Source organism: Leptidea sinapis, chromosome 37 (assembly GCF_905404315.1).
Source record: "Leptidea sinapis chromosome 37, ilLepSina1.1, whole genome shotgun sequence".
Lineage (NCBI taxonomy): Eukaryota > Metazoa > Arthropoda > Insecta > Lepidoptera > Pieridae > Leptidea > Leptidea sinapis.
In genome coordinates this window covers 1,717,363-1,729,885 of record NC_066301.1, presented here as the reverse complement: position 1 = coordinate 1,729,885, position 12,523 = coordinate 1,717,363, and positions in this window count along the sequence as shown.

Here is a 12,523-nt window from a genome sequence, read left to right as displayed (position 1 = left end):
AGTCACAGGGTTACAGGAGCAATGCGATGTGATCGGGATGGTATCATGGAACGCTACGCTGTAGGTTGATTTGTGGTGATACAATTCATTTTGTCGTCAGTTATTCAAATGAGAAGAATAATAACTACTCTGAGAGATTATTTTTAATGAGTCATTGTCTCAAATCAAGTTGGAGAATGATTAATAGTACAGATCCTATAATGTATTTGATAAATCACACGCCGTGATAGTGATTTTAATTTTTTTAACTACGAAAACTGCTTTTTAGTGGTGTCGTTTGCTAAGTATGCATGTCCAATTCAGCAGGTAAAGAATACCAGGCAATCTTTCGATATAAAAAAAACTTCGTTTAAAAAAACCGACTTCAAAAACTGTAAAGTATCAAATAACTAAAAATTTAATTTAATACACCTCGCAAACTTTTATCTTTAATATTAATTAAATACTATTATGTATATTATGTGCTACCTATTGATAGGTTTTAAGTCAGTGCGAAGCCCTAAACAAAATAAAACTTAATATTATAAACAGCTTACTTACGGTAATTATTTAGTTTGTCTGGCCACGCATGTCTATCCGCGTGGGTTGTTTTGTTCTAGACGAAGTCGAGTCTATCCCGATCAAAGTCACGCCTTTATTAAGTTTGGCTTGGCACCGACTTCAAAGCTATCAATATGTAGCACATATAAATAATAGTATTTTATTAATATTAAAGGTAAAGATTTGCATAAGAGGTGTAATTAAATAAAATTTTTAGTTATTTGATACTTTACAGTTTTTGAAGTCGGTTTTTTTAAACGAAGTATTTTTTTTTTATTTTTCATATTTTAGTGCCAGTTAATAATAATATATAATCAACTTGAATGAAAACTCCAAAAAAAAAATCCGTTCACAGAAAACAATTATATCATCCAGGTAGACGAAAATTTTCACATAAATGATCATAAAATGAAAACTACTGGGCCAAACTATCTTAAATTATGTATTTATGGGACCAAATGGCATCTATTTCGCATCAAACAAAAGAATAATTACGTAAATCGGATCATAAATCTCAGAGTAATCGGTGTACATACATAAAAAAAATACCGATCAAATTGATAACCTCCTCCTTTTTTAAGTCGGTTAAAAATTAAGGCTTATCCATATTTTAAATAAAGTCAAATTCAGTCAGTTCTAAATCACAATTATTTATAAGGACCCATGGGTATTTATAAATAAAAAGTTAGTTTTTAAATGTTTGAAGAAAAGGTAAAGTGCAATATATACAGTAGTATATTTACCTATTCTATTCTTGAGCGCTGTAGAAGGGTGACTGTCGACAATTATATTGCAATCATGAGTCCATCAGGGAACGATTTATAGAAATAAGCTTCCATAAATGGTTCGTTTCGATCGCTTTTAAAAAACAGACAGCATAAAGGCCTTTCCAAACGAAATATTGTATGATAATACATATAAATGACTAGTCACATAATATAAATGAATATTCACTTCACCGTGTACATAAATAAAAATGAATTTATTAATTTTTTTCCGTATGATTTCTATGCTCATGATTTTTATTATTTTACAGTCACTTGTAAGATCTAAAACAATAGGAACGTGTTGTCTACGGCTGCTGTCAACAGGTAGATGTGGTACCTACCAACTGAAAATCAGTGATAAATTTTCAAATTCAAATTCAAATTCAAAAACACTTTATTCATGTAGGTCACAAAAATGACACTTATGAATGTCAAAAAAATATATAAATATTGTATCTTATTGAATTTACCGCTACTTCGTAAAGGGTTGAGCTAATGAGAAGAAGTAGCAAGAAACTCATTGCCACTCTTTTAAGTCAAGATTTACATTTTAGTTGTTTTACAAATCATTTCAATTACAATATATGCAAAGTGACGCAACAAAAATACTCAAAAGTCAAAAACTGAAAGGCTTACATGAGTAAGTCAAAAAAAGAAAAAAAAAGGAAATTAATACTTATAAACACAAGAGTTATTGAGTATAGTAGATGCATCAATTCACACATACCGTAAATAAATAGAGGCATTATGTGAGCATTTCATTAAATAAAATATATTAGTTATTACTTAATAAATTATATTTAATAACTTTAACTTTAAAGGAAATAATAAAAATAAAAAAACACATCAAGCAGACCTCCCGGTAACAAGATCATCCAGCCCCCACGAGTAGCACCCGTTCACGAGCATGACGCATGGACCAGCCATCGCCTCCCTCGACCATATTTTAGGGAAAGGAACGACCCGCCCCACGTCGCCGCCACAAGCAGAGGCATTTAAGCGAGCATGACAAACAATTCAAGTTCATCTACATATTATGCAATACTTACTAAACGCCTCTACTTACAATTTTGTTTCAAATTACATAACTCATGATAATGATTATTAAAATTGATTAAAAAACAGAAACAATATTAATATTTAAATTATATAACTATAATGACATTTATCAAACTAAGACAGACATGTAACAGCCCAGCAGCTCAGTCCCAAGGGTTCTTTAGATCCAGATATTCAGATATTTTATAGTACCCTTTTGTATACAACTTTTTCTTTAGCCCTGATTTATATTCATTTAAAGGTAAGTTCTGAATGTCAATAGAGACCTTATTATAAAAACGTATACACAGACCTCTGAATGAAGTTGTGACTTTTTGGAGTCGACTTACATGAACAGCAAGCCTATCCCTATTTCTAGTATTGACATTATGAGTGTCACTAATTTTTTTAAACGAATTTATATTTTTTTTACATAAACAAGGTTTTCATATATGTATTGCGATGTCAAAGTCAAAACTTTTATTTCCTTAAATTTTTCCCTTAGTGACACTCTTGGTCCTAATTTATAGATGGCACGAATAGCTCGTTTCTGCAGTGTGAAAATGGTGTTAACATCGGCAGCATGTCCCCAAAGTAAAATACCGTATGTCATCAGACTATGAAAATAGCTGAAGTAGACCAACCTCGCGGTATTTTCATCCGTAAGTTGCCGAATTTTTTTAACTGCGTATGCTGCAGAACTAAGCTTTTTCGCCAAATTCATAATATGAGGACCCCACTGAAGTTTGGTATCTAAGGTAATCCCTAAAAATACGGTTGTATCTACAGGTTTCAACTCATCGTCTTTTACTACAATATTTGTGTCAACCTGTCTAACATTAGGCAGGGAAAATTTAATAGATTTGGTTTATTTTTCATTAAGAAGGAGATTATTCGTAGTGAACCATTCCACTACTTTGGAGATAGCATTGTTCACGTCATCAAAAGCAGTATGCTGTCTATGTAGTTTAAAAAGTAAAGAAGTATCATCTGCAAACAATACTATCTCATGTTTATTTTGTACAAAGTATGGTAAATCATTTATATATACAAGGAATAGGAATGGCCCAAGAATACCATGGGCCTGTGGAACGCCCATGGTAATGGGAGATCCAGCTGACCTCTTACTGTTCACTTCAACCATCTGAAACCTGTTGCCCAAATAAGACTTCAGAAGGCCAAGTGCATCTCCCTTGATACCATAATGATGTAGTTTCCTGATTAAGATTTCATGATGAACACAGTCAAATGCCTTGGATAAATCACAGAAAATACCAACGGCATCCTGACAATTATCCCAGGCTTCAAAAATTTGCTGAATAAGCTCAACACCAGCATCTGTTTTTGAGCGACCCCTTGAAAAACCAAATTGTTTAGTGCTCATTAAATTGTTACCATAGAAATGATTAAGCAATTGTTGTAAAATACGCTTTTCAAATATTTCACTTAGCGTCGGTAGAATAGATATTGGTCTAAAATTTGTGGGGTCAGAAGAACTACCGGCTTCAAATAATGGAATGACTTTACTCTGTTTCATCAAATCTGGAAACACACCATTGTCAACACATAAGTTAAATATGACAACCAAGTATGGAGCAATACAATCAGCTATGGAGTGAATTATTTTAACGGATAAGCCATCAAGATCAGCAACCTTTTTCAATTCTACTGATTTAAAGGCTTTCATTACATCATTGTAAGTAACATGAGTGAATTTGAATTCTATTTTACATTCATTTACATTAGACATAATTATAGATTCAGCAAGAGTGGCAGATGACTTTAGGGCCTTGGTGGTGGAAACTCGAATATCAGCAAAAAATCTTTCAAAAGCATCCGCAACATCTTGGTCTGTATCCAAGATTTTATCATTTATTTTTAAACTAAAATTTAAATTGCGGTTTGTCGAGGTTTGTTTCTTCCAGTCTCGCTGTTTATTACTTGGCATGTTGATTTTATTTTATCTGAACTATTTTTAATTTTATTACTTATATACATTGATTTTGCTAAGGTACATGAGCGTTTAAATATCTTAGAATAATTTTTTACATAGTTAGCAAATCTTTCTGAGTGATTATACGATTTCCTCATAAAGTGAGTATAATTTCCTCCTGCTAATATGAATTCCCACCGTTGCCCAATCACTGAAAGACAATTAATTATTTTTTTGTATATACTTTGGCTTGAATATAACATTATATTCACATTTGATAACATCAATAACAGAATCATATAGTTCATTTGGGTCCTCATAATAATTTAAATTAGGTAACTTCATTAAAGTATTTGATCTAAAATTATTTAGGCGACTAGTGTTCACAGGTACATATTTAACACTGTACTTAGGTTTACTATAGTTAAAATTAAAAGTGGTTAGTAGGCCACAGTGGTCTGATTCTAATTTATTTATAATTGACTTTGACTGTGGAACAATATTGGTAAATATATTATCAAGACAGGTTGATGTAGTCACTGTAATTCTAGTTGGCTCTAAAAATAAATTTACTAGATTATAGCATCGAAATAGGGATATTAGCTTAGTGCTCAGGCCGGATTCAACTAATAAATTGACATTAAAATCTCCACAAACAAGAATATTTTTATTATTTTTATTACTAATTTTAAATAAAACTTCATCCATAATTTTTTCAAAAATGTCATATGATGCAGCTGGTGGTCTGTATACACTCACATTATAGAATTGGGGTAATCCTAATTTCAATTCCAAAAATGCTGAGTGTATGTGTTTTTCATGATATCGTATTTTTATTTAGTTATATTGTCAATGTTACTAAGTATATGTTATTTGTTGTGTCACGAAAATATTCTTACATAACTACTACATACTTTACTTTAGTACAAACCTTTTTTGCGTATAATTGTATACTCTGTATCGCAATACATGATGATTTTTCTTTTCCATGATGGAAAAGAAAATAAAAAGTCTATATTTTTATTCGGCTACATTAAAGGAAAATATAAAATAAATCAAGCAATCTTTGTCAAGTGAATTTGGACATAGCACATTAGACAAAAAGTTTCTGTATTACCACTAAGGGACCCTGCAGACACACGCATCAATTCGGCCCTGATCCCCAAATCTACGTGCAGGCGGAGAGTAAACAGGTCCCTCCCTACCCTCGAAATTGCAGAGACAGCGACAGCAGATATTCACCCAAAACTAACGAAACAAACGAACACAAATATTATCCTCAATGTCTGCTGTGTCGCTCGGGTGGTATACTTACCTGCTTATGTGTAAGGAATAACTACAGGTGGCAGATTGTGCTTAAGTTGGAGTCGATTCTCCTAACGTTGCAATTATCGCCATGGCGTGGTGTTGTTACCTCATTTATCTTTATCCTATCCCCAGAATACGATGGTCCACTCGAGCGAGAATGCTCGGGATGTGATTCTGTTTCAGAAGCGGTACTATGTTTTAGGGTAAAAACTCTTTGAGAACCGCTGCCATATGAGGGGTGTGAAGTGGAAGGGCACCTTGCCTTCTAGAAAGGTGCGAACTTTTCATGATCGTACCCATATCGTATCATCTTTGAAACACTGTCCAATTCTTTTTCAACCCGGGAAAATGAAAATGAAAATGGGGTAGTCTGAGGTCCGAGCATTGTGTGGTCGTGAGTACAGTACCTACCCATTAAATGCCTATTATTTTAGGCTGTTTGAAAAAGTTCTGCTGCCCTTTCACGTCATTTAATCGAGCGGGCTGGAAAGCATTTCATTCACTTTGTTCAGAATGTGTGACCCTGATTTAAAGTCGGTTATAGCACGTTTGTTCTAGCATCCATACAGATCTCAAAATTTCCATCATTTGGGCTTTCCGAGAGCTTGTGCAAAGGGACCTCCAGCTTCCTCACTGGGTACAGCGAGGTTCAGGGTCATTGTCGACAGATATTGCTCGACCCCGAAGCCCGTGATTGCTGGAGTGCCCCAAGGCTGTGTGCTATCTCCCACGCTGTTCTTCATATTAATGATATGTTGGACACAACATACATTGCTATGCAGACGACAGCACTGGTGATGCCGTATACACGGGCCATGCAGGTCTCTCTCGGGAAATCGTCGACCAGCGCCGGGAGAAACTTGTGTCTTCTATCGAGTCCTCTCTTGAGAAGGTCGCGGAATGGGGTAAATTTAACCTTGTCTAATTTAACCCCCAGAACACTCAAATTTGCGCGTTTACCACGAAATAAAACCCATTTGTCGTATCACCGCTCTTCGACAACACTTCCCTTAAAGCCTCGCCTAGTATCGGAATACTGGGTCTCGTAATCTCGAGCGATTGCCAATTTCGTGGCCATCTGGAGGGCTAAGGCAAATTGGCTTCGAAAAAACTGGGCGTCATTAATAGAGCATGGCAATACTTGCTACTACACTATATTATGCTTACTACACTATATATATCTATTCCACATTAACTGTGGAATAGATATATATAGTGTCTGCACATCAATGATTAGTTGGATTTCTGTAGTAAGCTTTATAATACCAATGACAGAACTGGAGATGCAGTAAACATTATTCATGCAGGTCTCTCAGGAAATATTGTATCAGAACACGAAGAAACTTAGGTCTTCTATGGCGATTACAATCAAGTTCTCTCTTATGGAAGTCGCGGAACGGTATGATGTTGTATATTGCTTGCATCTATTGTCCTTATACTTTTGACACGACACAAACTATGATATAATACGTCATCTGTATTGTCGCCTCCAGACTAGGCATTAAAACTGAGAAAAGAGCATGAATAAAGTATGAGATTCGTTAGAGGTATATACCTCTAAAGAAAAGAAGTGCATTCTCTTAAAATACCAGTTCCGCTATATTGATTCCTCTGTTATTGTAAGAGACTCCCTATGAGCGAAGGTGATCACTTACCATCAGACGACTTCAGCTTACTTCAGTATGATAGACCTTATAATTTATCAGTACTTAAATTACTCAACAATTCTAAATAAATATTTCAATACATGAGTTCGTTTAGATTAGCTGAACAGTTGTGTTTAAATAAAGTGAAACTTACACACAATTTTAAAGACTCAAAATTTATTGAAGATCATGAATACTAAATTAAAACATAAATTAAAAGTAATTAGTAAAGAATTTAGACGTTATATCACAAAATGTATTTTATATGCAATAATTCGACCACTAAATAAGAGTTTGTCGACTTATTACAATTCTGCTTTATTTAATAAAGATCATCCAACTTAATAAATGTAATTTTAAATATTAATGCATATCAGACAGATAATTAAAAATGCACCGAATAAAATAAAGATGACTTGGAATGTGCATAACTTGGAATCTGGAAGAGTGAAAGACCGCAACATTGAATACAATTTATCAATAAACAATGCTATAATTCAATCTCAGCAGAAAGTTGCTTCTGCTTTTACGAAATTTTTTTCTGACATTCCAGTTTCTATCGCAAGCACTCTTGTCTCCTCCACCAGTGTTCCTGCGTCACTTCTTCTGGAAAATGTTAAAGAATGCCAACAAACTTTCAATTTTAGTTTTGTTAGCCCTATAGAAATAATTAAAACTTTTAAGTCTCTCGACATGAAAAAAATCTGCTGATATATGGGGCATTTCTGTTAAAATAATAAGTTTAATAATTGATGTCATAGCACCATATCTTGCAATAGTCTTTAATAATTGTATTAATTTTGGCGTGTTTTCTGACCTTCTGAAACATAGTAAAATTACACCAATATTTAAGTCGGGTTGCTCTTCTGACCCGAATAACTATCGTCCTGTGTCGGTTTTGCCGACCCTTAGTAAATTTTAAAAAAAAAATATTTTAAGCCAAATGCTTACTTACTTTAACTTTCATAAGTTACTTCATTTGAAACAATTTGGCTTTACTAGGGGACGTTCAACAACGGATGCAGGTGTTGAGCTAAGTAAGAATCTTTTTGATGCCTGGGAGGAATCGCAGAATGCAATTGGCATCTTCTGTGATTTATACAAGGCTTTTGATTGTGTTCAACATTCAACGCTGGTCAGGAAGCTATACCACTACGGCATAAAAGGAACTGCGCTCGATCTTCTGACTTCATATCTAAACAATAGAATTCAGAGGGTCGACGTGAATGGCAAGAGATCTCCTGGGACTCTTCTCAGTATGGGGGTACAACAAGGGTCTATTCTTGAACCGTTCCCCTTTCTTATGTATATAAATGATCTTCGTAATCTTATAGAGAAAAAAACATAAGGTAGTATTGTTTGCGGACGACACTTCACTGATTTTCAAAGTGAAAAGAAACCAAGCTATGTATGATGAAGTGAACGATATTTAATCTGGCATTGTGTACTGGTTTAGCGCTAATAACCTATTGTTAAATAGCAAGAAAACTAAATACATTAAATTTACCGTACCAAATGTCAAAAATGTAAATGCAAATATTTTGTTAAACGGAGAGGTGATAGAACCGGTGGAATCTGCTATATTTCTTGGCATAACTCTAGATTTCAAATTGCAATGGGGCAATATTGAAGGATTGGCGAACAGACTTAGTTCTGCAGCACACGCGGTTAAAAAGATTAGACAATTAGCTGACATAGATACGGCGCGACTAGTATACTTTAGTTAATTCCATAGTATCATGTCCTATGGTATATTGCTATGGGGCAACGCTGCCGATATTTATGCAATATTTGTGCTGCAGAAGAGGGCTATTCGCGCTATTTATAACCTAGGTCGTAAAGAATCATTGAGAGCAAGATTCAAAGAAATTAACATCTTGACAGTTGCTTCTCAATATATTCTTGATAATGATTTGTATGTTCATAGGCACATAAGTGAATTTGCCAGAAACTGTCATAACCATAATGTTAACATCAGGAACAGACATAAAATTATGATGCCTACTACTCGGCTAAGTCGAGTTAGTAAGTCTTTTGTGGGCGAAGTATATGCTTTTACAACAAGATCCCAAAAAATGTTCAAAACAAAAGTATAACGTTATTCAAAAGAATTGTTAAAAAACGTTTGTGTGGTAAAGGTTACTATAACATAAATGACTTTCTTAATGATACCACAGATTGGGAATGGAGTGAGCGCCCTCAGGCTATTAAATAATAAGTTTAATTGTACAATATTACTTTGTAAACATATTTATTCGATGAAAAAAAAAAGCTCGCTGAGTTTGTTGCGCCCGTTCTTCTCAGGTCTGAGGCATTCATTTTGGAATGGGTGGTAGTTTTTTGCTTTTCAATTAGTGATGTCACATCCTATTTTGAATAAAAATATTTGAATTTGAATTTGAATCCCAATCTAAACATATTATGATAAAAGAAATTACTTACACGTGAATCCCTCTTGGAACACGATATAAAACCTATCTATGGCTTAGAATATAGTGGAGGTATCGTTTGAATAAAACTCATTCAAGCGTAACGAAATTATTATCATAGGCAAAAAGTTATAATAGGGGTTAATGTATTTATTTGGCGTTTTATTGAAATAGGTACTTCGAATGAACATAGAACCTTTATGGTTTGAGATTTTTGTATGGTACCTGTGTAGTTCTTCTTTTAAAAATGTGATTCAACATTCGATTAGTCACTTTTACTTGTTTTTTTATTTAACTTAGATAAGAATGATAGATACTTCGAGACTTCGTGTGATTTTTGAATACGAGTCTCGACGTGGAACTAACGCGGCAGAGACAGTTCGCAATATCACTGAAGAAGGGACTGCTTCAAAATGTTTAAACGCTTACATGATGGAAACTTTGATTTTAATAACGAACCACGTGGAAGACCGCCCACACAGGTTATCAATTAAAATCGACAATGAATTAAAAGAGATGGTGGAAGATAGTGGAGCCAATCCGAGCTAAACTTTGAATTAGCGACATGGTTTAACGGTACATTTCCAACAGGACTTTCTCATTTATGTCAACTCAATAAAATAAAAATAAATATTAAAATGGTTTTTTTTTATAAAAATACGGGACGGGATCAGGACGTTCAGCTGATGGTAATTGATACGTCCTGCCCATTACAATGCAGTGCCGCTCAGGATTCTTGAAAAGCCAAAAAATTCTGAGCGGCACTACAATAGCGATTTTTTGCAAATCCCGTAAGCGAAAAATACAATGGCTGACCCCAGGTAGAACGCCGCACTAGTGTCCTAAAGCAAAGCTTACTAATAAAAGGTAATGATAATGTTTGGTGGTCTCAGCATGGTGTTATTCACTATAACTTTCTCCGATCTGGTCAACCAATAACGGCAGATGTCTACTGTGCCGAACTCAGAACAATGATAGCAAAACGATCATTCACAGCATGAATTGATCTTCACCATTATTGCTCCATGTTAACGCGAGACCTCATACAGCACGAGAAGCTGTTTTAACTCTACAAGAACTTCAATAAGAAACCATTCGGCACCCTCCGTATTCGCCAGACCTTGCTCCAATGGACTACCAATTTTTTTCGTGATTTGGACAATTTTTGACGTGATAAAAAGTTTTCTTCCCAGGAGGCAGTACATAATGCTTTCACACAGTTTGTCGAAACCACGGTTCTATCGCACGGGCATAAATGACTTTCCTATTAGATAGCAGAAATGTAAATATTTTGATTTAATAAATATGTTAAAATACAAAAAAACTTATTTCAATTTTTAAGTACAAATCGGCAATTCATACTTGAACCCCCTAATAATAAATAACTGACAAAATAACGACTCATAATAAACCATTATGAAAATATACTTATTAAGATTAATGACTCAGAATAACAATAGAATTAGAATAAATAGTCCATATATTATGGACATATATAATACATCTTTAGGAGAGGCCTTTGTCCAGCTGTAGACGTCTTTGGACTGATGATGATGGTGATGATGATATGGACATATTGACATATAAATGATGTAAAACTATTGAACCTAATTTAAAATGAGTTCGCAAATATACAAAATTAATTACAGTTGAATTGAGAACAAGCTTCACGCTGCTTCACAAGCTATTTTGAATTCGGGGTTGGAAAGAGAAGGCTGAGAAGAATCGGTTCGGAAGCTGAGAGAAGAATCATCTGTTAATTTGTATGTTTGATACCTCATTTTAAATCCGATTTGAAGAGTTTAAGTTTTAATATCATTTTTGTTTTAAAGGTCTCAGATTAGGCTCAATATCAAAAAATCAAATCTGATAATGAATTCTACGAGGACTTGAGGGAACTTTTAGGGAAACAAACTTAGTTATTTTCATATCAAATTGAAATAAATTGCATTTTGTATTCAGAAAGTATATTGCAATTACTATAACATTTTATTTATTTTATAAAAAAACACTTATTACAGAACATTCAATTGCGATAGAGGTACATATTAAACAGTATATAATAATTAACATACATATAAAAACCTTAAATTTTATAATAATATGTTGTAAATAATAATATAATAATATATATAGAATATAATATTGACGCACTTTTTACACAAATTATCTTGCCCCAAGTTAAGCATATATAGCCTGTGTTATGGGTTACAAGACAATGATATATTTAATACAATATACTTAAACATACATAAATTCATATAAACATACATAAATACATTTAAACATCTATGACTCGGAAACAAACATCTATATTCATCATATAAATGCTTGCACCTACCGGGATTCGAACCCGGGACCTCTAGCTTAGTAGGTAGGAACGCTAACCACTCGGCTATACAGGTCGTCAATAATGATACTCTCGTGAACAGAACAGATTCGTGTGTGAGGCTATGTCGTTAATTGTACGAAAATCATCATCATCGTCATCGCTGCCTGGCTCACGTTGGTGCAGTCGGCACCATCAGCACCGGCGGCCGACACTCGCACCTTCCCCCTGCTTCGAACAGATCTAGTTCTCGTGCACAGTGCCAGTTCCCTTCTTACCCTCAGCTTGCTATATCCTACTAACAACTACTACTAATATCTGGTACATAACTTTTTTACGCTACATGTAGTGTAGTCGTATGTACAAATATTTACATAATTGTGTGAACTCGATTATTATTTATCAATCGCAATAATAAGTAGTTGTTCTGTAATTGAAAAATAAAAAAATACTCCATTAAAATCAAATGTCAAATCATAACATATAGCATTAAGTTAAGTTTTGAAGACAATAGTATAAATAAAACTACTATG